Genomic DNA, 14,247 nt, shown 5'->3' with positions numbered 1-14,247 from the left:
CACATTTCCAGGTTGAATTAAGAAAAATGTAGGCCAAACTTTGCCAAAGAGTACATGTGACTTGGTTAAAAAAAAAAAAAAACCCCGTTGCCGTTGAGTCAATTCCGACTCATAGTGACTACACCATAGAGTTTCCAAGGAGCGCCTGGTGGATTCAAACTACCAACCTTTTGGTTAGCAGCCGTAGCTCTTAACCACTATGCCACCAGGGTTTCCATTTTAGTGGGGAGGTAACTATTGCACCACAGATGTTCTCTACAGTAAAGAAGTACTATTGCTATTATTACCATCTGCTATCATTTTGAAAGTCTCTATTGTATACCAGGCCCAATCCTAACTTATTTGTATATGATACTGCTAAATTTTGCAACAATCTGTAAGGTAAATAATATCTCCATTTTATAAACGAGCAAACTGAGGCTCTGAGAAATTACTTATTTCTCTGAGGTCACGCGGTTTGTAAGGTAAAAAAAGGTTGATATTTGAACCCGGGTCTGTCTGGTCTCTGGCCTGTGTTCCTTCCACTATCCCAAATACCAAACGTTGCAAAGGCCTTCATGAATCTCTGAAAATGCCAAGGAATGTCATGAACAGAACCTATGAAATAAACAGTTTTTACTTAACTAAATTAGAACTAGTGTTTATGTTATCTGTGACTCAGCAAGACAAAAATCAATTGCAGCACTTTTTACCTAAACGAAATTCCTATCTTGGCTTGTTTGCTTTGTTTATTTATTTTTATGGTACAATATAATTTTCCAAAATCTCTTAGCTAGAAGCCTTTTGTATTATTTCTAATCCTTGCTTACCGAAATTTCAACCTATGGGCTATCTGTGTTACCTATGAATTTTGTCTTTGAATTGCTATCTAGTTCAAATCTGAGCCTCAGTTTCCTCATCTGTAAAATAAGGGAAAAAATTCACCTGAGTATTTTTGTATTTCCCAATTTTTTTAAACTTTGCTTTTCAGAACCCTTACATTTTTAAAAAGTGACTTAGTATTTTTTGTGTGGTACATGATGAAAGAGATTATCGGAAGTTAAAATTTTTATTTTGCCCAATATTATGAAATTAATACTTAATATAGTCTTTGTAATACTCAGCTTTACTCAACATAAAAATGACACACTTCTGAATTTACTTTAAATAAATTATATAAGGAAGAGGATAATTTTCGACACATAAATTAAAATCACATTATATTGTGCTTAGTTTGGTGATAATGTATATTAAAATAAAGAAAAAAACCTGAACTACTGGGTCAGTATCGAACGCAAGAAAAAATGTCTTACATTTTGCACTTAAACAACTGAATGAGTACTGTAATAAACTCTGTTCTGTTTAAGATTGCAATGTAAGTGTTTCTCTCTACATAATACAGTGAGCTTATGGCTAGCTTTGTATACGTAATCATCACTATATCTCCAGTCTTTTACTATTGACTTTTGAAACACAAGAGACAGCTCAAAATTTATATAAGATTTTAACCCATGAAAACAACTTCAGATCTGATGAAGATTATCTTGAGGTGAATCTGAAAAGTTATTTAATTTTATAATTGTGATTAATTTGCTGTCCTTCTTTGGTATAAACTAAATAATGTATGCCTTAGAGTAAGAAAATGTAAAACAGGTGAGACTATCATGACAGCTAGTGATAACCAGCTGACTGCTCAAGAAAGTGGCCACAGTCACATGCAGTGACTCCTGAACTGAAACTATCCAGAATGAAACAGGGTGTAGAAAAATGTGGCAAAGTATACCTTTGGGACACTTGTCTGATTCCTGTTAATTCCTATGTATGCCCAAACTCATCACAGCCTCATGTTCTCCAACGGTACTCCATTTTCAATAGCAAATCTTTAAATCATTCAATTATTTGTTTGTTTGTTTGTTGCCAACAATTAAAACAGAAGCAGGCACCATCCTGTTTCAAAGCATGTGAAGTACCTAAACAGTTTTCATGAAATCCACTTGTGAAATGTTAAGAAGTATCACCAAATAAAGTGGCTGTCATCAGATCCTCAACACTTTAGTCTACACGATAGTAAACATCCCAGTTTTTAATTTTGTTTCTCCCACTGAATCGATAAAATCAATCTTTTTTTTTCTGTGACCATATAGATAAATCTATTTTACTGTAACAATTTTTAAAGTTCCTTAAAAACCCATGACTGCTTTTTGCATAAGCAAAGATATGTCAGGCTACACAGCGAGCTCATTTTAACAAGTACTGCCCTATTCTTTATGGAGATGTGTTAGAAGGCCTAGACCCCATAATTCAGATAAGTTTCACTGTCAGAAACGATGAAGCAAAATACTAAAAAAAGAGAGATCACAGTTGGAACATAAACTGGAATCACAGAAACTAAGTGATGGAAAAAACTTGGAGGTTATCTAACCCAAATTAATGCCAAGCCTGTAATCATCTCCACAGCCTCCCTGACGAATGATTTTTAGACTTCTGCTTGAACATTTCTTGTGACGGGTACTTTCTACTTAGGAGGCAATCCCTTTCATTCCTGCATGATTCTAATAATTGGTAAGTTCTTTCTAATACTGGGATAAAATTTGGCTCCATGTTCTACCTAAAAGGAAAATCTAAAATAAATTATTTCTTTCATCTCTTGAACATTTATTGAACCTATGCCATTATCTTAAAGGCTAGACTAGATCATTATAAAAGGAAAAGCTATAAAATTTATTTTAAAAAGGATAGTTGGTTATTTTAGTACCATTTAACATGAATATAATTGCTAGGCCGAGCTTTCAATAGGTTATGGGGCTGGGGACAAAGAATTGAAAAATGGGTCTCATCAAAGAGGAGTTCTAGCAACTGCCATTCCCTGCCCTTTACTCTAGGCTTTTGGTTAGAACACTAGCAGGCTATACCATAGCAGTATGTGTGAAACAGCCCTCATAGGACTAAATCCCATTTAGAATCACCTCAAATCCTCATCAGACTAAGGCGATTGAATGGTTTAAAAATACATCAGACATAGTTTAAGAGAGAATTAGTGAACTAAAAAATAGTTCAGAAGAAAATATCCAGAATGAAGCAGGATGTTGAAAAAGATGGCAAAGTATACAAAAGAGCAAAGAAGACATATGGGGTATGACTGAATATTCTAGGAGAGAAAACAAAGCAGAGACAATATTTGAAAGTATACGAGCTAAGAATTTTCCAAACTTAAAAAAGGAATCAAGTCTCAGATTCAAGAAGCAATTTAAGAACCAAGAGGGAAAACTGGCGAACGCAGGTGGAAAATATTTAAAGCAGCCGGGGGTGGGGGGTGGGGGGAGGGTGGGGGTGGGGGTGGAAAGACAAATTACATTCAAAGGAGCAATAAGACTAGTAACTGAATTCAGAAAAAATGAAAGTCAGAAAACAATGAAACGGTATCTTTAAAGTGCTGAAACAAAGTAACTGTCAGTCTAGATTTCTATCTCCAGCAAAAAGTCTTTCAAAAAATAAGACTAAAAACAGGTATTTTCAAACAAACAAAAACTGTGATAATTTGTTATCAGGGTATTGTTATAAAAAATGCAACTGCCATTATTTGCAGACAAGAAGATTGTTTATGTAGAAAATCCAAAGGAATTTATAGAGGATTAGAATAAATATGCAAATTTAGCATGATATCTGTACACAAAGCCAAATTGATCAATAGATTCAATAAATCCCTAAATTCCAGTAGTTTTTCTTGTGCAAACATTGAAAAGTTGACTCTGAAATTTATTTGGAAATGGGGAGGGCCAAGAATTGCCAAGGCAATTTTCAAGATAATCATGAAGAAAAAGAATAAAGAGATAGAACTTATTGGTGATTAGTGTGACTCATTATAAACTACAGTAATTAAGACAGTGTGATGCTCGTATAAGGAATACCAGTAGACCATTAGAACAAAAGAGAACCCAGAAACAGATTCGTGAATATACGGGCATCTGAATTATTACAAAAGGGATTCTGCAATACAGTGGGGAAAGGACAGTCTTTTCAATAAATGGTGCTGGGTCATCTGAATATCCATATGGAGAAAAATGACTCTTGATTCCTTGCATTATATGATAAGCAAAAATTCATTCCAGACAGATTTTCAGATCTAAATGTGAAAGATAAAATGATAAAGCTTCTTGTAGATAACATATAAGTAAATGATTTCTAGAACTTAGGTAGGCAAGGAGTCTTAAACAGGACCTAGAAACCCCTAGCCATAAAAGAAGAGTTTAATAAATTAGACTTCTTGAAAAAAAAAAAAATTAAACACTTTTATTTATTAAAAGACACCATTAAAAGTATAAAAATGCCAGCTACGATATGGGAGAAAATACTTGCAACATGCATAACCGAGGAAGGGCTTGTTTTGAACATATACAAAGAGTTCTTACAAATCAATAGGAAAAGGAGAAAACCAGTAGGAAAATGGGCAAGAGACTTGAGAAGGCCTTTTTACAATAGAAGATACCCAAATGTCTTACCATGGCTAATAAATTGAAAGGTGTCAACATCATTTTTGATAATCCAGCGGTTGCAAATTGAAACAACATACCCACCAGAATGGCTAAAATTAAAAAGATCAACAATACCAAACATTAACAAGGATATAGCAACTGTCAAGCTTGCGACAATTCACTGAATAGTATACTCATAACCTTGTACCTACTATATGCTAGATTCTGCTCTGGGCACCAAGGACAAAAGAGCAAAAATCAGGCATGACCTTGCCCTAAGGAGCTTACAGCCAACCAAAGGAGACAAACATTAATCAAATAATCTCACAAATAAATGTAAAACTATGATTGTAGTAAGTGCCTCAGGGAGAGGTGGAGTAGTTGGCACTGTGAGAACACATAATAGAGAAATCCCACCTTACCAGGGAGGTCATGGAAGGTTGCTGTAAGGAACTGGCAGTTGAGCTGAGATCTGAGAGATGAAGAAGGATTAACTAGGTAAAGAAAGATTGGTCTTTTCACGAAACATGTAGAGAAGGAAGATGCCTGGGCTAAGAGGAATGCAATATCCAAATTTTTGGTGAAGTATGCAGCTCATAAGATGAAAATTTTAAAAGGTCATTTTCCTCAAACCAAACCAAACCCACTGCTGTTGAGTCAATTCTGACTCATCCCAGTGCCCTCGAGTTGATTCCGACTCATAGTGACCCTATAGGACGGAGTAGAACTGCCCCATAGAGTTTCCAAGGAGCGCCTGGAGATTCGAACTGCACAGCGACCCTAAAGGACAGAGTAGAACTGCTCCACAGGGTTTCCAAGGCTGTAAATCTTCAGGGAAGCAGACTGCCACATCTTTCTCTTCCAGAGTGGCTTGTGGGTTTGAACTGCCAATCTTTTGATTAAGCAGCCGAGCATTTTAATCACTGCACCACCAGGGGTCTTTGTCATCTTCCTAGGGAGGAGATAAATCTAAACAGGTAGGTGTTTTTTTTTTTTTCCAGTATAGTAGAAGCAATAAAGTCTTGATGAGGTATTTCTCTGAATTAAGTTTGAAGTTCACAGGTGGAAGATTCTAGACATAGGAACAGATTAACTGTTGTTGTTGGGTGCCGGAGTCAAGTTGGTTCTGACTCATAGCCACCCTATATACAACAGAATGAAACACTGCCTGGTCCTGTGCTATCCTCACAACCATTGCTATGCTTGGGCCCATTGTTGGCAGCCACTGTGTCAATCCATCTCGTTGAAGGCCTTCCTTTTTTTTGCTGAACCTCTACTTTACCAAGCATGATGTCCTTCTCCAGGGACTGATGCCTCCTGATAACACATCCAAAGTATGTTAGAGGTAGTCTCGCCATTCTTACTTCTAAGGAGCATTCTGGCTGTACCTCTTCCAAGACAGATTTGTTCCTTATTTTGGTAATCCATGGTATATTCAATATTCTTCACTAACATCATAATTCAAAGGTGTCAATTCTTCTTTGGTCTTCCTTATTCATTGTACATCTTTCACAGGTCTATGAGGTGATTGAAAACACCATGGCTTGGGTCAGGCAGACCTTAGTCTTGAAGGTGACATCTTTGTTTTTTAACAATTTTAAGAGGTCTTTTGCAGCAGATTTGTCCAATGCAATGCGTCCTTTGACTTCTTGACTGCTGCTACCATGAGTGTTGACTGTGAATCCAAGTAAAATGAAACCCTTGACAACTTCAATCTTTTCTCCATTCATCATGATGTTGTTTATTAGTCCAGTTGTGAGGATTTTTTTTTTCTTTATGTTGAGGTCTTTGATCTTCATCAGTAGGTACTTCAAGTCCTCTTCACTTTCGGCAAGCAAGGTTGTGTCATCTGCATAACGAAGGTTGCTAATGAGTCTGCTTCCAATCCTGATGCTGAGTTCTTCATATAGACCAGCTTCTCAGATTATTTGCTCAGCATACAGATTGAATAGGTATGGTGAAAAGATAAAACCCTGATGAACATCTTTCCTGATGACTTTAAACCATGCAGTATCCCCTTGTTCTGTTCCAATGACCGCCTCTTGATTTATGTACAGGTTCCTCATGAGAACAATTAAGCGCTTTGGAATTCCCATTCTTTGGAATGTTATCCATAATTCGTTATGATTCACACAGTCAAATGCCTTCGCATAGTCAATAAGACACAGGTAAACATCTATCTGGTATTCTCTGCTTTCATCCAGGGTCCACTTAACATCAGCAAGGATATCCATGGTTTCATGTCCTCTTCTGAATCGAGTTTGAATTTCTGGCAGTTCTTTGTTAATGTACTGCTGCAGCCACTTTTGAATGATCTTCAGCAAAATTTCACTTGCCTGTGATATTAATGATATTGTTTGATAATTTCTGCATTTGGTTGGATCACCTTTCTTGGGAATAGGCATAAATGTGGATCTCTTCCAGTCAGTTGGTCAGGTAGCTGTCTTCCAAATTTCTTGGCATAGGAGAGTGAGCATTTTCAGCACTGTATCCATTCGTTGAAAGATCTCAATTGGTATTCTGTCAATTCCTGGAGCCTTGTTTTTTTGCCAATGCCTTCAGTGCAGCTTGGACCTCTTCCTGATTATATGCTACCTCCTGAAATGGTTGGATGTTGACCAATTCTTTTTGGTATAGTGACTCTGTGTATTCCTTCCATATTCTTTTGATGCTTCCTGCATCATTTAATATTTTCCCCATAGAATCCTTCAATATTGCAACTCGAAGGTTGAATTTTTTCTTCAGTTCTCTCAGCTTGGGAAACACTGAGCATGTTCTTCTATTCTTGAGATGGTCTCTAAAACAAGGTGGGATATATTCTAGGTCATATTTTGGCTCTCATGGACTTGTTCTAATTTTCTTCAGCTTCAACTTCAACTTGTATATAAGCAACCACTAGTCTGTTCCACAGTCAATTTGAATCCTGTGTATTCCATCTGGGGAGGTCTGTGTGTATAGTCATTGTTTATGTTGTTGAAAAAGCTATTTGCAACAAAGAAGTCGTTGGTCTTGCAAAATTCTATCATGTAATCTCTGGCATCATTTCTATCACCAAGGCCATATTTTCCAACCACTGATCCTTTTTTGTTTCCAACTTCCTAATCACCAGTAATTACCAATGCATCCTGATTGCATGTTTGGTCAATTTCAGACTGCAGAAGTTGGTAAAAATCTTCAATTTCTTCATCTTTGGCCTTAGTCGTTGATGCATATCTACAGAGGAGATAATCTAAACGGGTAGATCATTTTTTTTCCAGGATAGGAGAAGCAATAAAGTCTTGATGGGGTATTTCTCTGAATTAAGTTTGAAGTTTATGAGCAGAAGATTCTAGACATTGGAACAGATTAATCAGGACCCCAGTAAATATCATGTTCTGTCATCTTTTTTTTTTTGTCTACTTACTTTTCCTAATCATCATGCATGGGCTCTTAAATCACATTAGCAAGGTTACCCGCTCTATGATCTGAGCTATTAAGTCCCCAGCTTTATAGAAAAAAAAAAAAAAAAGCAGGAGAATGTTGATTTCTAAGGAAAGCAAGTTCATTTCTCATCTTCTATTCTTCTCTATCCCTCTTCTTCACTTTTGAGGATAAAAAATGTGGGTACAGTTGGTCAGAGCCAATTTTTCACTGAGCTATAGTATTAGGTAAGGGTACAGTCTGTCTTACTGGGATCCTGTCTTTTCTTTCTAGTAGGCTGAAGAAGTAACACTCGCCTTTTTTTCCCTCTCTGCTGGTCATCTCTTTCTTTTACAACTTGTTTTCTTCTATGTAGCTAGTGAGATTAGCTGGATTCAGCTCTTAAAAGGCCTGTGTTCTAAGCATTGACAAAATTTATGGTTTTCTGGCTCTAGTTCCTAGCTTTTCCTCCTCTGATGCTCTCTGGAACAACCTTTCCATGACATTGAAAAGTGGGACAACTTAAGACTCAACAGTGGGATTAGGGTTGGAGGAGGCCATCTGCCTTGTTTGGTCGTAGGCTCTAGGCTGCCTCTAGCCCAAATAAAAGAAGTTCTCCATGTGGTTCAGTAAGTACTCTTCAGTTCCCACTGGGTTTGGAGCCAAAGTTTCACAGTAAATGAATGTTTTCTTGCTGTCCATCGTTGTCCTTCCATGTAGCTGGCTTAGGGATCATGTTGGAGGGTTGGTAGACTGAGGACAGGATTTGGTTTTCCCAGTATCATTTTAATCTCTCATGTTTCAAATGATTAGTATTAGGTACTAGGCCCCAAAGATACAAAGAGACATTTTCCAGAAAAAGACTTTATCCCTGACCTTAAAAGCTCATAGTTTAGTAGTTAAGATGAAGAGATAATTATAATATGACAAGCACAATGATTTAAAAAAAAGAAAATGGGAGTAAAGATAAGGGCCACTTCCACATGGTAATTCTTAAAATATCAGAAGTCAGTTAACATATTCTCCCTAAGTCTTCTTTCTCCAGGACAAATACCATCTCCCTTCCCATTACTGTTACAATTACACAAAATTACAGGAATTAAATGAAATTTGTTGCACTGATGCAAACTCTGATATCACTGTGAAGGAGGCTCTACACAGCCATGGTACTGAAAGTGTAGTCCTTGTTCCAGTTGCCTATGCTTGGGCATCCCCTAGGGACATGTTAGAAATGTAAATTCATGAGCCCCACTCTGTCCTACTGAATCAGAATCTCTGGAAATAGAGCCCAGGAAACAGTTTTTTTTAAATAATTTTTATTGTGCTTTAAGTGAAAGTTTACAAATCAAGTCAGTCTGTCACATTTAAGCTTATATACACCTTACTGCATACTCCCATTTACTATCCCCCTAATGAGTCAGCCTGCTCCCTTCTTCTAGTATCTTCTTTCATGACCCTTTTGCCAGTTTCTAACCCTCTCTACCCTCCCATCTCCCCTCCAGACAGGAGATGCCAATACAGTCTCAAGTGTCCACCTGATACAAGTAGCTCACTCTTCGTCAGCACCTCTCTCCAACGCATTGTCCAGTCCCTTCCATGTCTGATGAGTAGTCTTCAGGAATGGTTCCTGTCCTGGGCCAACAGAAAGTTTGGGGACCATGACCTCCGGGATTCTTCTAGTCTCAGTCAGACCATTAAGTATGGTCTTTTTATGAGAATTCGGAGTCTGCATTCCACTGTTCTCCTGCTCCCTCAGGAGTTCTCTGTTGTGTTCCCTGTCAGGGCAGTCATCAGTTGTGGCTGGGCACCATCTAGTTCTTCAGGTCTCAGGATGATGTAAGTCTCTAATTCATGTGGCCCTTTCTGTCTCGGGCTCATAGTTATCGTGTGACCTTGGTGTTCTTCATTCTCCTTTGATCCAGATGGGTTGAGATACATGGATGCATCTTAGATGGCCGCTTGTTAGCATTTAAGACCCCAGACGCCACACTTCTAAGTGGGATGCAGAATGTTATCATAATAGAGTTTATTATGCCAATTGACTTAGAAGTCCCCTTAAGCCATAGTCCCCAAACCCCCACCCCTGCTCCGCTAACCTTTGAAGCATTCAGAGGAAACAGTATTTTAACAAGCCCTTAGGTGATTCTAATGGGCATTAAAGTTTGAAAACCTAGATTTATAGTGTAAAAAACTCTATATAGAGAAATAAGCTGTCAAAACAGGATTCAGTGAAGTTGTAAAATATTTATAAATTGTATAAATAACAATAAAAATCAAAAGTGAATTAATAAGATTAAGTTAAAAAATGAAAGAAACTTTTTTTTCTCATAGGGAGGAAATCTTAATTTTACACTTCGGTATTTTTTGTTTTAAAGGTGTATTCTAGCCATTTCCATAGCCCTGTGGTAATCTCTTACAATCTAAATTGCATATTCTTCTTACTAATTTATTTAAGCAGTTATCTAGATTGCTCTGTCCTTTTCACAATTTGTCACAAGCCAAATTAATCACACCACTAAACTGAATATATCATTAATGGCTTCAAAAAAGTATCAGTAAAGTTAGTTTATGAAATTTAGATTTCTGTGATTCGATGTTTATGATGCAATAAAATATATTTTTAGTTTCATCAAATAAGAAAAAATATATTGGGTCATTGGGAGCCAGGGCCAACATGGTGAAGTTCTCAGACACTTCTGCTGATCCCTCTTACAAAAAAGACCAAAAAAAAACAAACAAACAAGTGAATAGGTTATATATATGACAAACTAGGAACCCTGAGTATCAAGGGCAAAGTTAAGGAATCAGACTGAGTTACAGGGGAGGGAGAGACGGTACAGAAGCAGCAAGGAGTTGCCGAGCCCACAGCAGTACCTCAGCTCTGATTCCTTGGCACATTCTTTGGTGCAACTGCAGCAGGGATGATGGTAGTTTCCTGGCACACGGCAGCTTCAGTGATCCTGTTGCGTGTCTACAGCGGGGCTGGCCACAACCTTTAGGAAAGCAGCTGCTTCAGCAAAAAAAGGCAACCAAGGTGCTGGCACCCTGACTCCCTGACACGACAGTTGTGGGACTGGCCATGGAATTTAGGACATAGATGCTTCAGGAAAGAAGGCAAGCTTGGGATGCAGCACTAATCCCCTGGGTCAATCTCAGGGGGACCCAATCAGGGCACACAGGCTACACACGCCTCTGGAATCTGAGCTAAAACAGCGCTCTAGGCACAAGATAAGTTATTTTGTCTAATTTAGTGCACACAGATCTAACAGCTCCTGCTTTTGAAAGAACTCTCTCCTATCTATCTGATCCCTCCTCCCTCTGCCCCAGCAGGCTTCCTTAATAGCTGATTTCACTGGACCTGAGATAGGTCCTGCTGTGTTCCCTGAGCCATTCTCCTGGCCTGGGAGAAGGAACAAATTAACAAATGGGGGTAAAATACTCTGCAGACTCTGCTAATCTGGAAGCTCAGACCAGAAGCGGATCCAGTCCAGGCACAAGCGATCCACAGACTGTGTCTTTCATCCCTACATGGACCCAGGTGGCTATTATATTGAAAGGGCAAATCTGTTTGAGGCCTGACTGTAGCTGTTTCAGCTGTGTGGTGGAGAGGAAGGTTCTGGAGGTTTGATACTGCTCTGCCTATTAAACAGGGCCTTCACCTACCCAAAGCAGGGGGCTGAGGACTGGAAGCTTCATCCAGGCCACCTAGCCACCCGCCAAAGAGGTCCAAGGATAGTGGTGCCTACCAGTCCTTACAGGTATAAGCATTCAGTGCCTACGGTACACCTGCAGAGCCAACCCACTAATGCACTAAAGAATAGGGACACTCCTTCCTCACTGACACTTGGGGGAAGGGTGTCATCTCCCTACATTCCTGAAAGTGGGACCCCCTGCTGCTCCCAGAAACCTGTGCATACACCCATCACCACTGTTCTTCTAAGATAGTAGGTGAGAGCCTACACTACACACTAGGTGACCGGCTATCAGGACACCTGAGCTGAATCTATACAAGAATACTCAATGGACTCCTACACTCATAAAACTGGTAACAGCTCTGCACATCTGGTAACAGGACATTAGTGCTTCAAAGGATCCAGTAATCAAGTCAGCTCACTCTAGTAGCCTATCTACGTATATGAAAAGAAAACAAAGCATGAAACTAGGACACAGTGAGCAAACACAAAATAAAATAATACAATAAATTATAGACGACTCAGAGGCAACAGTCGATATCAAATCACATAAAGAAGCAGAACATAATTGAGTCAACAAACTCCCAAAACAAAGAATAAAGGACTCTCCCAGATGAAGATGTATTCCTGGAATTACCAGATACAGAATACAAAAGATTAATATACAGAACTCTTCAAGACATCAAGAACAACATCAGGAAAGAGATCAGGCAACATGCAGAAAAAGTCAAGGAACACTGACAGAGCAGTTGAAGAAACTATTCAAGAACATAATGAAAAATTTAATAAACTGCAAGAATTCACAAAGAGACAGCAATCAGAAATTCAGAAGATTTACAATAAAATTACAGAATTAGACAACGCAATAGAAACTCAGAGGAGCAGCATTAAGGATGTGGAATGCAGAGTTAGTGAGGTAGAAGACAAAACACTTGGCAACGATAAATTAGAAGAAAAATCTGACAAAATAATTTAAAAAAATGAAGAAACCCTAAGAATCATGTGGGACAGAAAATACAGAGAGAATCGTTGAAGATTTGTTGGAAGAAAAGTTCCTTGACATCATGAAAGTTGAAAGGATATCTATACAAGATGCTCATCAAACCCAATCAAGGTAGATCCCAAAAGAAAGTCACCAAAACATATTATAATCAAACTTGCCAAAACTAAAAATAAAAAGAAAATTTTAAGAGCAGCCAGGGATAAGTGAAAAGTCACCTACAAAGGACAATCAATAAGAATTAGTTCGGACTACTCGGCAGAAACCATGCAGGCAATGAGGCAATGGGATGACATATACAAAGCACTTAAGGAGAAAACTTGCCAGCCAAGAATCACATATCTAGCAAAACTGTCTCTCAAATATGAAGGCGAACTTAAGACACTTACAGATAAACAGAAGCTTAGGGGATTTGCAGAAACCAAACCAAAACTACAAGAAATACTAAAGGGAATTCTCTGGCCAGAAAATCAGTAATATGAGATTCCAACCCAACACTAGAACACGAAACAGAGCAACCAGAAACCAACTCAGATAGGGAAATCACAAAAATAAGTCATGATAAAAAATGCTCAAAACAGAGAATCAGTGATGTCATTATGTAAAAGATAACATTAAATCAATAAAGAGGGGCTAAATAAGGTAGGCACAGATCTTCCATATGGAGAAGAAATCAAGGTGATATAGGGAGATACAAGTTAGGTTTAAACTTAGAAAAATAGCGGTAAGTATTAAGGTAACCACAAAGAAGACTAACAATCCTACACTTCAAAATAAAAAACAAGATAAACATAAAGACTCAGCAAAAACAAATTCAACTACAATGAAAAAGAAGAGCACATAATTTATAAAGAAAAACTTCTCAGCACAAAAATGTAAGTGGAAAATGACACTGTCAATAACACACGGAAAAAGGCATCAAAATATCAGCACTAAACTCATACCTATCTATAATCATGGCGAATGTAAATGGACTAAATGCACCAATAAAGAGACAGAAAGTTGCAGAATGGATTGAAAAACATGATCCATCTATATGCTGCCTACAAGAGACACACCTTAGACTTAAAGATACAAACAAATTAAAACTCAAAGGAAGGAAAAAAACATATCAAACAAACAACAATCAAAAAAGACCAAGAGTGGCTATAATAATTTCTGACAAAACAGACTTCAAACTTAAATCTACCACAAAGGGTAATGAAAGACACTTTATAATGATTAAAGGGGCAATATACCAGGAGGATATTACCATATTAAATATTTATGCACCCAACAACAGCACTTCAAGATACAGAAAACAAACCTAACAGCATTGAAAAGTGACATAGATAGCTCCACAATAATAGTAGGAGACTTCAACATACCACGTTCAGTGAAGGGCAGAACATCCAGAAGGAAGCTCAATAAAGACATGGAAGAGCTAAATGCCAGAATTAACCAACTTGACCTCATAGACATATACAGACCACTCCACTCAACAGCATCCAAGTTTACTTTCTCTTCCAATGCACATGGAACATTATCCAGAATAGACCAGATATTAGGCCATAAAGCAAGCCTTAACAGAATCCAAACATTGAAATGTTACAAAGCATCTTCTCTGACCACAAAGCCATAAAACTAAAAGTTAGTAACAGAAAAATCAGGGAAAAGAAATCAAACACACGCAAAGTGAACAACACTTTGCTCAAAAATGACTGAA

The 14,247-nt window shown here is 37.9% G+C and overlaps 1 protein-coding gene across 3 annotated transcripts in view; it reads right to left on the bottom strand.

The window, feature by feature from the left end:
- Window positions 1-14,247, bottom strand: part of AK5 (adenylate kinase 5) — a 401,842-nt gene that overhangs the window by 259,036 nt on the left and 128,559 nt on the right. The window lies entirely within an intron of this gene.

Source organism: Elephas maximus, chromosome 3, assembly GCF_024166365.1.
Source record: "Elephas maximus indicus isolate mEleMax1 chromosome 3, mEleMax1 primary haplotype, whole genome shotgun sequence".
Taxonomy (NCBI): Eukaryota; Metazoa; Chordata; class Mammalia; order Proboscidea; family Elephantidae; genus Elephas; species Elephas maximus.
This window is presented reverse-complemented; position numbering and strand designations above follow the sequence as displayed.